General features: G+C 44.3%; 1 non-coding gene across 1 annotated transcript; it reads right to left on the reverse strand.

The window, feature by feature from the left end:
- Positions 1-212: 212 nt before the first annotated feature.
- LOC130483141 (U6 spliceosomal RNA) lies at positions 213-320 on the reverse strand. The gene has a single exon (XR_008933565.1). It is a non-coding gene; the product is annotated as a U6 spliceosomal RNA (small nuclear RNA).
- Positions 321-14293: the final 13973 nt, after the last annotated feature.

The following is a 14293-nucleotide window of genomic DNA, read 5'->3' on the forward strand; positions in this document are numbered from 1 at the left end:
AAGGTACTGAAAGGTGACACCATCTCCAGGTGAAAGAGCAGTCTGGTTCCACCCACTGGCCTGAAAAGGAGCAGCCATGAGGAGGTTTCTTTTCTCCTCAGACCAGTAGCAGCTCTCCAGGAACTCAGGCAGTCCTAGTCCCCTAGTCCCTTTAACCGGAGATGTCAGGGATTGAACGTGGGACCTTCAGCATGCCAAGCAGATGCTCTACCATTGAGGCACAGCCCCTCCCCAAATTTGTGTGTCATCCTGGCGCAGGGGTCATGCTAATCTTCTCTGTGTCATTCCAATTTTAGTATATGTGCTACCGAAGTGAGCACAGATCTATGATTTTGGTTCCATGAGGAAATGAAGTAGCAAATTCATGTGTGTGCTACTGTCGCACCCTGGATCCCAATTTGAATGAATATTTCAGTACTGTCATCCTTCATGTCTTCAGTTTTCATTTTCAGACCAGAAAAAAAAATCCAGGAGGTGAAGGATGACAACCAGAGCTCACATCCCTACTTGGCCATGAAATTGTCTGGGTGACTTTTGGCCAGTCACTCTCTCTCCACCCAACCCACTTCAGAGTGTCATTGTGAAGAGAAAAATGGAAAGGAAAACTATAGACAGTGACTGAGCTCCTTGGAGGATGGTCAGGATAAGAATGTACCCAGTTGATCAGCTGGTCTAACTTTGTGTGGCTCCCTCTGCAAGAGAAAAAAGGCCATATTTTGTGCACCAGTGAGTCAGCCTGGTTGGCATTCTGTGCTTCTGAATGGGGAAGTGCAAATAGGCCACTGAGACATGTGGAGAATCATGAAAGGAGTGGCTGTGGCTCAGTAGTAGAGCATCTGCTTGGCATGCTGAAGGTCCCAGGTTCAATCCCCAGCATCTCCGGTTAAAGGGACTAGGCAAGTAGGTGATGTGAAAGACCTCTACCTGAGACCCGGGAGAGCTGCTATCAGTCTGAGTAGACAATACTGACTTTGATGGACCAAGGGCTAGATTCAGTATAAGGCAGCTTCATGTGTTCCATCGTAGAGTTGGAAGTGGCCATGCAAGCCAAATAGTCCAACCCCCTGCTCAATGAAAAATCAGCCTAGACCATCCCTGACAAATGTTCATCCAGCCACTACTTGAAGACTGCCTCCCTAGGCAGCTGATTATACTGTTGAACAACTCTTACTATAAAAAAATTTCCCCTAATATCCAGTGGTACCTTTCCACCTGTAATTTATACCCATTACTGTGAGTTTTATCCACTGCTGAACAGGAACGTCTCTCTGCCCTTCTCTAAGTAGCAGCCCTTCAAATACTTAAAGAGCAATCATGTTTCCCCTCAACCTCCTCCTTTCCAGATGGAACATTCCCAAGTCCCTCAGCCTTTCCTCATAGGGCTCGGTCTCCAGGCCCTTGATCATCCCTGATGCTCTTTTCTGCATCCAACAGTGTGCCCAACAACATAAGAAGAAGAGTTGGTTTTTATATGCCGACTTTCTCTACCACTTAAGGAAGAATCAAACCGGCTTACAATTGTTTTCCCTTCCCCTCCCCACAACAGAAACCCTGTGAGGTAGGTAGGGTTGAGAGAGCTCTAAGAGACCTGTGACTAACCCAAAGTCCCCCACCTGGCTACATTTGTAGTAGTGTGGAATCAAACCCGGTTCTCCAGATTAGAGTCCATCGCTCCAAACCACCACTCTTAACCACTACATCATGCTGGCTCTCCCAAGAACATAACAAAGATATGCTGGATCAGACCAAGGCCCATCAAGTCCAGCAGTCCATTCACACAGTGGCCATCCAGGTGCCTCTAGGAAGCCCACAAACAAGATGACTGCAGCAGCATCCTGCCTGTGTTCCTCAGCACCTAGTGATCCAGAATGGGAGCTCTAGGAATTGCATCTGTTTCTAAATCACTTGCTTTAGTTCAGTGTCCCAAACGTGAAATGCTAGAATGATGGATATAACCGCTGAAAAGAAATCATACATCTTTAGCCTGGAGCAGAACTGAGCCACCACTTTTGATGCCTATTTTCCCAGCTCAGGTCTTCCAAGCGCTTGTACCTGTCTATTGCTGCAACTAGCATAGCATTTATATTCTCTTTTGTAATAGCAAAACAAATACTCCGCTTCTTCCCAGGAAAGTTTTGACTCTTTCATGCGGGCTCTTTCATAATAAATAAAGACCAGCACAACCTTGAAAGGTTGAAGAAACATGTTTAGAATGAGAGCAAAAATCCCATTTTCCTTCTTTTGGCTCCACATCAAATGTGCCGACCGACTTGCAGCTTCCGTGCATTTCCTTTCGGGATCCCTCTTTTGCTTCACTGATGCACATGCCAATATGAAGCTGTCAGCCTTAAAATGATATTTTTATTTAAATCAGCTTTTTGTTGTTCTTTTTTTAATGGGCGTCAAGCCATACACTTGCCGAAAATCAGAGCGGAAGTTGGCTGACTTCCCCTTCAATAAAGTTGCAGAAACGGGGTGCCATTTAGGGAAAGGGGAAGAATCTACCCCTCCCTCTGTATTTCAGCCTACAGGGTGATGATTTACCACTTATATGTCAATTCACTGGCTTGCATCCTACCACTCTGCTCAGTAAAGTTTGAAGTCTTCCTCCGACTGAAGCAGCTCTTCCTCTAGGGTTGCCAACCTCCAAGCAGTGGCTGGAGATCTCCTGCTATTACAACTGATCTCCAGATTAGTTCACCTGGAGAAAATAGCCTCTTTGGAAGGTGGACTTTATGGAATAGTACCCCATAGTAGGGCTGTCAGTTCGGTTCGGTCCGAACTGAAAATCAACCGAATTTCCCCTGATTCGGTGATTTTCTGTTCGGACGGATCCGAACTCAAAACTGGCGGGCAACCGGGGGGGCCGAATTCAGCGAGTTCGGGAGTTCGTGAATAAATTTGGCAAATTCGGCCCCCCTTCAGGAGAGCCCGCTGAAAGGCACGGGCTGCCCTTTAAACTCATCTGAGCCTCCCAGCTGGGAGGCTCAGATCAGTTTAAAGGGCAGCCCGAGCCTCTCCAGCGGAGCCCGCTGAAGGGGGGCGGGCTGCCCTTTAAACTGATCTGCGCCTCCCAGCTGGGAGGCTCAGATCAGTTTAAAGGGCCCCCGCGCGCCTTCAGGGAATCCTTCTGAAGGCGCGCTGGGGCCGAATTTTCCCCCGAACTCCGGATCCCCCCGAATTACCGGGGCTCCGAAGCGGGGGAGTTCGGACTTCGGCACATACCGAACCCACAAGGGTCAAATTCGGCCGAATCCGAACTGTACCGAATTTTTTTTTGACAGCCCTACCCCTTAGTACTCTCTTCAAACCCCACCCTCCTCAGGCTCCGCCCCCAAAATATCCAAGTATTTCCCAACCTGACATTGGCAACCCTATCTTCCACTAATGGAAAAGCCTCTTGAATTGGAGGAAAGCTACTTTGGCTGGAGGAGGAGGAGGTGGAAGAAGAAGAAGAAGAAGAAGAAGAAGAAGAAGAAGAAGAAGAAGAAGAAGAAGAAGAAGAAGAAGAAGAAGAAGAAGAAGAAGAAGAAGAGAATCAAACCCAGTTCTCCAGTTCAGAGTCCACCGCTCCAAACCACCCCTCTTAACCACCACACCACTAGGCTTCAGACTTTGCTGAATGGAGTGGCAGGATACATGCCACTGGTTCCACCGTGAAATCCCAGTCCACCTAAGGATTAGTAAACTTCTATATTTGATGGATGAGGATTCCCAGCTATAAGTGGATGTGCTAGGAATGCATATCTGTGTACAGGGGGGACCTGGCAACCCCAATCCATATTTGTATACAATTGGCCATTTTAGGCAGGAGCTTTGTGGCACAGAGTGGTAAGCTGCAGTACTGCAGTACTCATGACCTTAGTTCGATCCCAGTGGAAGTTGGTTTCAGGTAGCCAGCTCAAGGTTGACTCAGCCTTCCATCCTTCCGAGGTCGGTAAAATAAGTACCCAGCTTGCTGGGGGTAAAGTGTAGATGACTAGGGAAGGCAATGGCAAACCACCCTGTAAACAAACTCTGCCTAGTAAATGTTGGGATGTGACATCTCCCTATGGGCCAGTAATGACCTGGTGCTGGTATAGGGGACTATGTTTACCTTTACATGACTATTGTGCCCTTATTTATTCACTTAAAATATGTCTATGCCGCCTCTTCGGGGTGCTGCTTGAGGCGGCTGACAATTAAAAACCACAGCATGAAACGCAAGCCAAGCACAAGCACACTTGCAGTGCATTCTTGCAGAGGGGGGCTGAAAGTTCTCTGGAGGCGGAGTGACCCTGCCGCCAGCGTAAGAGGCACTTAGGCTGGTGTGTGGGGGAGTTCTGTTGGGGCCTGGGCCCCGTGGAGCTGCATGCCGCTCCTCCAATGCCACAGTCTCTCCGGGACCTAAATCCTGGAAGAGAAATGTGGCGCTGGTGTGGCAGGGGTGTTCCCAAGGGCAGAGCTGACAGTAGTCAGCTTCCAAAGCCCCTCCAGCCTGGGAATGCCCCCTCCAGTTTTCTATGGGGGGAAAAGACCCATTTTCTTTGTAAACCTTCAAAAATGGCTTTTTAAAGTCTTGTTGCAGCTGGGGAAGTCCTTTGGAGGTGCCGCGGTAGCACCTCAGCTATGTGGTCCCCGGCCGCCACAAGGCTCAGGAACCAGCTGTTGGTGTGTGTGTACACACACAAATAGATCTACATGCATGCACATGCACACTCACACACAAGCTACATATGCCAAAGATTGAAAACATTTTTCCCCCCCTCAAAAAAAAAGTCATGATATTTTGCAACTGAAATGCTATTCAAAAATGGCCCAGTACTGAAAGGCTGGCCCTTTCCCTCAAGTAACATGTTCTCACTTCAAAGATTTCTTTAAAATTCATTTAAAGTGAAGGCTGGATGCTGTACACACATACTGGCGACCCGTCACTGTTGTGCTCAGAATTGTATTTTATATTTGGCCTCTTTTATAAGCCCTTCTACAAATTGATGTTCAGCTTCCTGACATCTGTCCTAAAGGGTGTCTTAGTTGCTCTTTGGCCAACAAAGAAATGGCAGGTGGCGTTTCAAACCTTCAGCATTATGCAGAGTGGCACTGGCGGGAGCTGACTTTCTGTCTGCTTTCCAGTGACTGAAGACACAACTGATCTCTTTTGGTCAGGAGGCGACAGCCATACATGGGGAAAGTTCTGAAATGACCTCAATTGATTACATCTCCCTTTATTACACTTGTGTTGATACAAATGCTTCAAAATAAACATAATTCACATATGAAACAGAAAATATAATAAAAAAGAAGAATTCCCCACAGCGGTCTGGACTGGTTTATATGTGCATACAAATACATCCCAATACTTTGGCTGGCTCTGATATCACCCCTCCCTGAAACCTGCTCTCAACCTGAAGGTCACCCTGACGAGATTAGAGTCCACCACTCTTAACCACTACACCACACTTAGGGTTGCCAGCTCTGGATTGGGAAATACCTGGAGATTTTGGAGGTGTAGCCTGAGAGGATTTGGGGAGGAGAGGGACTTCAATGCCATAGAGTCCAATCGCCAAAGCAGCCATTTTCTACAGATGAACTGATCTCTATCAGCTGGTAATAGCGGGAGATCTCCAGCCACCACCTGGAGGTTGGCAACCCTAGCCACACTGGTTACTTGTTTATGTGTTCATTCACAAACCCATGTGTCTACTAAAGTAGATTTCTGGGGTTGAATATAATTTGGCTCCCTCTGCATTGGAGACTTGATGTGCTAGAACAGGGGTGAGGAAACTTTTTTTCTGCCAAGGGCCATTTGGATATTTATAACATCATTTGCAGGCCATGCAAAATTATCAACTTAAAAATTAGCCTGCTATATTTGGTCAAATATTTAGCCAAGAGGCACGACTGAAGACGGCTCCGAATGTCTGCCACTTAGAGTGACTCGCTTTTGAGCTCTGCCATCCCCAGCTGGGCCCAAGAGATTCAGGCAGGGCAGCAAACACAAGACGGAGTGAGCGACAAGCCGCTCGGGGCTTTTAGGCAAAGGAGCCCGATCCAGTAATGCCCCGATCCAGCACTATCCCACCCTACACGTCTTTTGCAGGACTTAAAGGGGAAAGAACCAGAAGGAAGAGGGGGTACTGACCAAGCCCCAAGCAGGCAGCTGCCCAGATGACCCCTCCATACGGGCAAGCAGGCAGGCATCTAACCAATGGTGAACTTGCCCACCTGGTGGCACAGGATGGTCTGTTGCACCAGCTGGGCGTAGCCATCCAGCTGCATGCCGGAGTTGCTCCTACTCCACATGGTCGGGGCCGGATTCTACAGCCAGCTCCTGCTACCTCCGCCTGCAGAGATGAATTGAGGACACACTGGCTAAGAACTTGCCCCTGTGCATTCTGGCCCTGCCCCTTTTAACCCCTCCATTGTCGCCACTTCTGCCCCCAGCCCTCTTGTAGTACAGAGGGGATATGTTTCTCCATGGCCCGGGTGGGAAAGGGTTAACACAGTTTATTGGGCGGTCCTAGCAGCTCCATAGCTAATGAATCTTCTGCAATGGGGAAAGAAGGTTCCTTTTCTCAGCAAAACAAACTCACATCCACCTTGAATTGAGGCTATTCTGGTCCACGGGAGGGGGCAGATCGCCAGTTTTAGATCCTTCTGAGCTAGAGGTCTGCCAGGACCCACGAAGGGCCAGACCAAATGATTTCATGGGCCTTATACGGCCCCCGGGCCTGACATTCCCCACCCCTGTGCTAGAAGCTCTGTGTAATAAGTCCTGTTGAAACTTTCCACACATACTCCCCCAGTGGGGTAGCTTTAATTTAATGTTGTGGGTACAACCCCCCAAAAGTAAAGGAAATGGGACGGATGAGTTCTCTCCTACAAACAAGCATGGAACAGAAAGCTGCTAGTGATGTTTTTGCTCACATGGTGCATCAAAATATCTCATGCTCCTTCTATTCTTTGGGTTCCAAACCCCTCTTTTATTGGAGTGGAGGAAGTGTCACTTGGGCCAATTGCATGGGCAACACACTCAGCTCCGCTAGATTTTCAGATTTCTCCTGAATATGAGTGACAATTGTTTTCATTAGGTGGTCTTGATAACCTGTGTCCTTTCCATTTTCTAGCAGGGAATGATTCCCCTTGTACATGTCTCTCAAGTGTCTGAAATTACACCTGAACATCTTTATGTTTTCCATCTGTGCTATATCAGACATGAATTGAACTTGAAACTTTTTTCCAGGGACTTCTGTATTTTATCTTTTTTATAGAAATGTCATTTACCCGAAATATGGAACACTGAAGTATTTTTTTCTGTTTCATCCATCCAACTCCAGTTTATTTTCTCATAATCTTTGAATCTCAGCTTTACAAGGGATTCTTTTGCTAGCATGATGGATTTGAACCTTCTGTTCATGAGTAAATGTACAGGTAAGTTCCTGAACCTAGGGATCTGTTCTGACAGTTTAATCACCCATGGTATGGGGCATGTCCCTCTTTGGTTGCCCTTGTTAAAGTTGCTGAGAGCCAGTGTGGTGTTGTGGTTAACAGCAGCGAACTCCAATCTGGAGAACTGGGTTCGATTCCACCCTCCTCCACATGGAACCTGCTGGGTGACCTTGGGCCAGGCACAGTGCTCTCAGAACTCTCTCAGTCCCACCTACCTCACAAGGTGCCTGTGGTGTGTGTGTGTGGGGGGGAAGGATTGTGATTGTAAGCTGCTTCGAGATTCTTTATGGTTGATAAAAGTGGGATATAAAAAACAACTCCTACTCCTACTCTTCTTCTTTCAACATGATTTTTTAAAAATTTATATACCCACCTTTTCCCCAGGTATTCCAGACCCCAAGCAAATAACAACAATGTAAAATCAATACAAAATAATTTAATGAAACAGACATTAAATGACATGTGAAAAACAAAACTAAAAAACATTGCATGCCTCAATTAGACAGTCATAAAAGCTCTCTGGAACTGCCCTATTTTGCAACCTCGCTGGAAAACCAAAAGGGTAGCAGCCCCCTGACCTCTTGCAGGAGCCTGTTCCAGAATCATGGGATAGCCAGTGAAAAATCCTGACATATCATGGCAGAATGTGCCTTAGACAGCAGAGGAACTCATTCTAGACTTTGATGGGAAGAGCATTATCACATGGGAACAAGCAGGGAGAAGTGGCCCCAGGATATAAAGTTCTTTAAAGGTGAACACCAACACCTTGTTTTGGACCTGGAAATAAATTGGTAGCCAACAAAGGGACCTCTGAATAGTGCCAACATGGTTTCATCAGCTAGTCCCAACAATAGACAAGCTGCTACATTTTGCACCAACTGCAGCTTCCAGGTTATTTTCAAGGGCAGTCCCATGGAGAGTGTGTTACAGCAATCTAGCTTCAAGGTAATTGAAGCATGGATCAGCATTGCTAGATCAGGTGCCTGAAAGAGGGAACCAGCTTCCTAACTAGATAGCAGTCTTTAAGCAGAGGATGGACAAACACTTTTCAGGGATGCTCTAGGCTGATCCTGCTTTGAGCAGGGGGTTGGACTAGATGGCCTGTATGGCCTCTTCCAACTCTATGATTCTAGGTAGCTGGACAAAAGCATATTTCATTATCATGGGCATCTGTTTTTCCAACAGGAGACTAGGATCCAGGAATATTCTTTTTTTTAAAAAAATAGTTTTTTATTTATATAATTAGAGGGTACAGGAAAAAAAGGGAAGGGGTAAACGTTAAATTTATAAAAACAATACAATATTATAAAATGATTTCTGAATAAAACATAGTTACAGAGTATCTTTAGTTTGTTATACTTGTGTCAGGCTGGTTTCTAATATCTAAAAATTCATATTTTACTTGGCAATTAATTAGAGTAAGAAAATATAGTACATAGTTTATATACTTCGTTCAAATCAGCTACATTTTATATAAATATAAAAAGACGCCCATTTCTCCTCAAATTGCTCAGTAGATTCGCTGAATTTAGGATTTAATTCAAAAGTCATTTTGGCCATACTTGCATATTCCAAGAGTTTTTCTTTCCAATCATCTATTTCAGGAGTGTGAGTTTGTTTCCAGGTTCTTGCAGCTGTTGTGGCATATTTAAAAACGTCATGCGATTTCGGAGGTAAATTTGGCGGGACTATACTGAGTAAATAAAATTTGGGGTCAAAAGTAAACTTCATGTCTAACATCAGCTGTAGTTCTCGATGAATTCTTTTCCAATATAGTTGTAATTTTGGACATGTCCACCAGACATGAAAATAGGAGCCGTCTGTCACTTGACATTTCCAACATGCACCTTTTTAGGATCCAGGAATATTCTCAAGCTCTTAACAGAGTCTTTTCAACAAAAGCTGCACACTATCAATGGTAAGGAAGCATAATCCTATTTAAAACAATAACCCTTCCAGCCAGCACTGCGTTCATCTTATCTGAATTCAGTTTCAGTTTGTTCTCTCTCAGCCACTTGGCCACTGCAATCTGACACTGGGCCAAGACAGAGCCAATGTCTTATTCTTGATTATATATAACTGGAGCCACCATGGTGTAGTGTTTAAGAGCAGTGGATTCTTAATATATTTTACTCAAATTATTGTTGTTGCCTAGACTGATTGCAATGAGTGTGTACCTAATCAAATGGACATGCTATTTTCCCTTTTCCAAAGATGAATTCATAGTAGGAAATTTTCTTTGGTGTTATTTCCAGTGCTATGATATCCATTTCTCATTATCTTTGTAGTTATTATGTAATCCTTTATAACTGCTAGGTAATGTTAAGGAAGATATATAACAAATGATTTTCTAGCAATCTCCCCCCCCCAAAAAAAAAGGTAATGAGAACCGTCTAAAAGATGTTAAAAACAAGCTATCAACCCTAAGGAACCATAGGTCCATTGTAGAACATCTGCTCTGCATGAAGATGATCCCAGGTTTATTTATTTACTCAGAATAGACAATACTGACCTTAACAGGCCAATAGTTTGATTCAATAGCCCACTTCACAAGTTACTATGAATGTGTGTCTATTCATATACGGAATAAAAATATACTGTCTGTATTCATGGCAAAGAGCCAGTGTGGTGTAGTGCTTAAGAGTGGTGGACTAGGGTTGTGCATATTGATAAATCCAAACCGAAAATAAACCCAAAATTAGCCATTTGGGTAATTTTTGAGCTTCAGATTTACTGAATGCCAAAACTTGGGGGTCTTCCCAAAGCCGAATAGGTGATTCCTGAAAAAGCCGAATATTCAGCTTTTTCAGGTTCGGCTATTCACCTTTGCTCAGAGGCATGGCTCTGTGCTTTCTCTCCTTTTTCTATCTTTTTTTTTTTTTACTGGTTTTGTTAGGGCCCCATAGTTGGGGCAATTTTGCGATGGGGATCGTTTAATTGGAGGCAACTTGGTCTGACCAACCTTTCAGTGGGTTGACCTGGATCAAGCATAAGGTTTTTTTTTGTTTTGTTTTGTTTTTTAAGACGGGGCTCACCAAGTCCCGTTCAGAGGGATATACCAGCTTCAACTGCTGCTGTCCACCAGGCTTCTGAAGGAGCTTTCTTCATCCATGTGGATGAGCAGTCCCATTCAGACAGCCCCTGTGGTTGATACTTTGGCTGGCTCCAATCTTACCCCCTTTGCAGGCCCCTAAAATTGGACCCCCTGTCCCAAAGTTCACCAAACTTTGGTGACCACTGAAGGAGAGTCCCTTGCATCCACACTGCAAATTTGGGGACTCTACCTCTGAAAATGCCCCCCAGGAGCTTAAAAAAATCCCTATAGACTGTTATGGGCCTGAATTTTTTGGTAAACCCAGTAATAAGCCAAATGCTGATATTTATTGGTATGGGTATTCAGCTTATACCGGGGTTACCAAGAAAAATCAAGCCTAATAAACTTGAACCCAAAATTTACTGAAATCCCCCACACACACAATCCTAAGGTGGACTCTAATCTGGAGAACTGGGTTTGATCCCCCACTCCTCCTCATGAAGCCTGCTGGGTGACCTTGGACTAGTCACGGTTCTCTCAGAACTCTCTCAAGGCCTCTGTTGTGGGAAGGGGAAAGGAAGGTGATTGTAAGCCACTTTGAGACTCCTTGAAGGTAGAGAAAAGCGGGGTATAAAAACCAACTCATCTTTTTCTTCTAGATATAAATATGAGGCTCTCTGAGCATTGATATTTATCTATGGAGTAACAAGGGATGCATTGAAAGTATCATGCCCATTAAGGAATGGTTTATTATATATGTACTTAATTATTTACTAGCTGCTTGAGTGCCATGTGGCCGGAAGCAAGCACAGATATTCTATTAATAAATAAGGAGATAAACAGACTGCTGGATGTTGATGCTTATAACGGACGCATCCCTAATTCAATGTCATTTTTATAATATTTTCATGCATCTCATTGGGAGTGGGCAATATTTAATGAGGGCAGAGGAGAACTACTCCCCTTTCCCTTGTGTTCCATATGACACATGGATGCCAGGATATGGTTAGAAGCCAACCTGCTAAAGCTAAACAGGTACGTCTGGATGGGAGATATCATGGGAATGCTATCTAAACTGCCTTATATGGTAAACTGAATTATATGGTGATAGAAAGAAGGAGGTGAATGGAATGACTACATTGGTCAATCAATAAAATATGAACAGCTTTCTCTCCCTTCATGATGAGTTTAAGATAATAGCCACAATAGATGTTCTGAAATTCACCTATATATTGCAATCTAATGTCTCCCCACTCCTACACAGGAAGCCTGCTGGGTGACTTTGGGCTAGTCAGAGTTCTCTCCAAACTCTCTCAGCCTCACCTACCTCACAAGGTGTCTTTTGTGGAGAGTAGAAGGGAAGGCAATTGTAAGATGTGTTGAGTCTCCTTAAAGGTAGGGACAATCAGGGAATAAAACCAACTCTTCTTCTTGTTGTTGTCTCATTAGGTCTGCTGGAAGGAAATAATTCTTCCAAAGTGTTCCTGAATACCAGGGTTAGGTACACAAAATGCTACTGCCCCAAGGAAGTGGATCTATATGCATTTAAACCTTGTTATGAATCTCATTCCTCTCACTGAAATCTCTTTTCATCTTCCTGCTGAAACCTGTATTGATATCCCTGCATCTTCTTGAGTTGATGTTTGGCTGACAGTTCTTGAATTTTGCTTCTTATCAAACTTTGCTCCCCCCCCAACTCCCACTTTCAAGGAAGCATTTACAAGTCCCATTACCCACAAACCAAGAAATAAAGAATAGACACATAGATGTGCTATTGTAAATTTCACTTCCTAAAGGGTTACTATTGATTTTCATAATTATACATTAAAAAAAACCTAACAGAAGAGTGAACCAATATTGTAAGAAACCCAGTCCTTATTAGAGGAGTTCATATTTGTACTGGCTTCAATATGATGGAGGATACAGAAACTCTCACAGTCAGCCCATTACTGTGCTATACTTGAAGCAGGTTTACCTGCTCCCTGGAGAATCATTCTAAATTATTTAGGTTCATAGAATTTCTCCTTAAAACTCTGGCAAAACAAACAAACAAATAAAATCTGAAGTTTTTACATCAGCACCTGACATAATCATCTGTTGTGCTGTCTGAAGATCCTGTGAAAGAAAAGTCTGGACGTGGTTATAAGTAAACCTACTTTACTAGCAGGGATTATTTCTCCTTGGATTCAAAGATACTGGGATGGAACAGGTCTAGACACAAACGACAAGGGTACAACTGGCTTGTAAAATTACTCACAAGGAAGGATGCCTCACTGGACTTTTGTTTTATTTTGCTAGATTGGATTGAGCAACCATCCTTGTTATCAGGGGATGTCTGCCCCAAAGTTAAATCTGCTGGGCAGGAGAGAGCCCACATTTGGGCTGGCTACATAATGGGTAGCCATGGAAGCCACCATCTTTGGGACCCATTTACCAGGCAAGAGCTGAGGGTCTTTGCCAAGTCGTAATATATGGTACAGCCTTTACATTTATTCTGGGGGTGGGTGGGGGAGAACAAAAGTGACCAAATCAAAACAGCACCTTCAAAAAGGGTGGATATTGTTAAGGGAAATCATGGTTGTTTATGCATGGGTACTTTCACTCACATTTGCCCCCAGTCTGTCTCGGTTGTTCCTTGGAGTTATGCATGAGTTTTCCGTCCATTAGAGATGACCTCGTGGCCAGCCATCACAAATCCTGGGACTTCCTGTTCCTCTATTAACCCAATTCTTTGATCTCTCCTGAGATCATCCCGGGGGAAATAACCATGCATAAGGCAAAGTGTGGAACACAAAAGTTTGGGGAAGTGAAGTTTCTCTCACAGAAAGCACTACAGCCAATTACAAAGCAGCATGTCAAGGGGCGGGGATTCAAATGTTTCCAGCTTCCTCTGAGTTCTTTCTGAGTAGAAGAAAGGAACATAAACCATAGGACCAACTTTATACAAATGCAACATGGAGAATTTCAGATATAGAAATACAGTTTCTTCAGAGAATGTATAGGTTGTTTTAGAGTAGATAGAAGGCCAGTTACTACCAGATTAGTTTGGACTTTAAAAGCTCTGTTTCCCCTCAGATGTCCTAACCTTTGAGATTATGCACTAAAGACTTTTTCAGCTGCAGACCTCCACCTACCCTATAGCTTCCATGTAACACTGAAATACTATAGTCTTTTAGGCTGCATGGGTACTTTCACTCACGTTCGCCCCAGACTGACTCGCATGTTCCTTGGAGTTGTGCATGAGTTTTCCGTCCATTAGAGATTACCTTGCGCCCAGCTCCTGCAAATCCCAGGTCTTCCTGTTCCTGTTATAACCCGATTCTTCGTTCTTACCTGAGATCAGATCGGGTGAAATCACCATTCATAAGCCAAAGCATGGGACAGGGGAGCTGGAGGGGGGGCGTTTTTCTCTCAGTAAGCACTACAGCCAATTACAAAGCAACATTTCAAGGGGTGGGGACTAAATGCTTCCTGCTTTTTGTTTCCCACATGGAGTTCTATTTTCTGAGCAGATATTGTCACATAAAAATATTGTCACATAAAAATGGGTTTTAAAATGATGCTTGGGTTTCTCTCCATTTCCACCACATTCCTTTTAAAGAGCTCCATTGGTTTTTAAAATGGCACTTGGGTTTCCCCCAGGGGAAGAGGGGAACTGAACGTTTTTATCAGAGTAAGCACTACAGCCAATTAGAAAGCAGCATTTCAAATGGCAGGGGTTCAAATGGTTCTCGATTTGAGCTTGGTGACTTTGCTGGTACATAGGAATTTTTGGATTTGCCACAGAAATGTGTGGGTCGAGCGAGTACTACCTGGTGGTTGGCAAACTGA

This window comes from Euleptes europaea, chromosome 9 (genome assembly GCF_029931775.1).
Source record: "Euleptes europaea isolate rEulEur1 chromosome 9, rEulEur1.hap1, whole genome shotgun sequence".
In the NCBI taxonomy this organism is placed as follows: Eukaryota; Metazoa; Chordata; class Lepidosauria; order Squamata; family Sphaerodactylidae; genus Euleptes; species Euleptes europaea.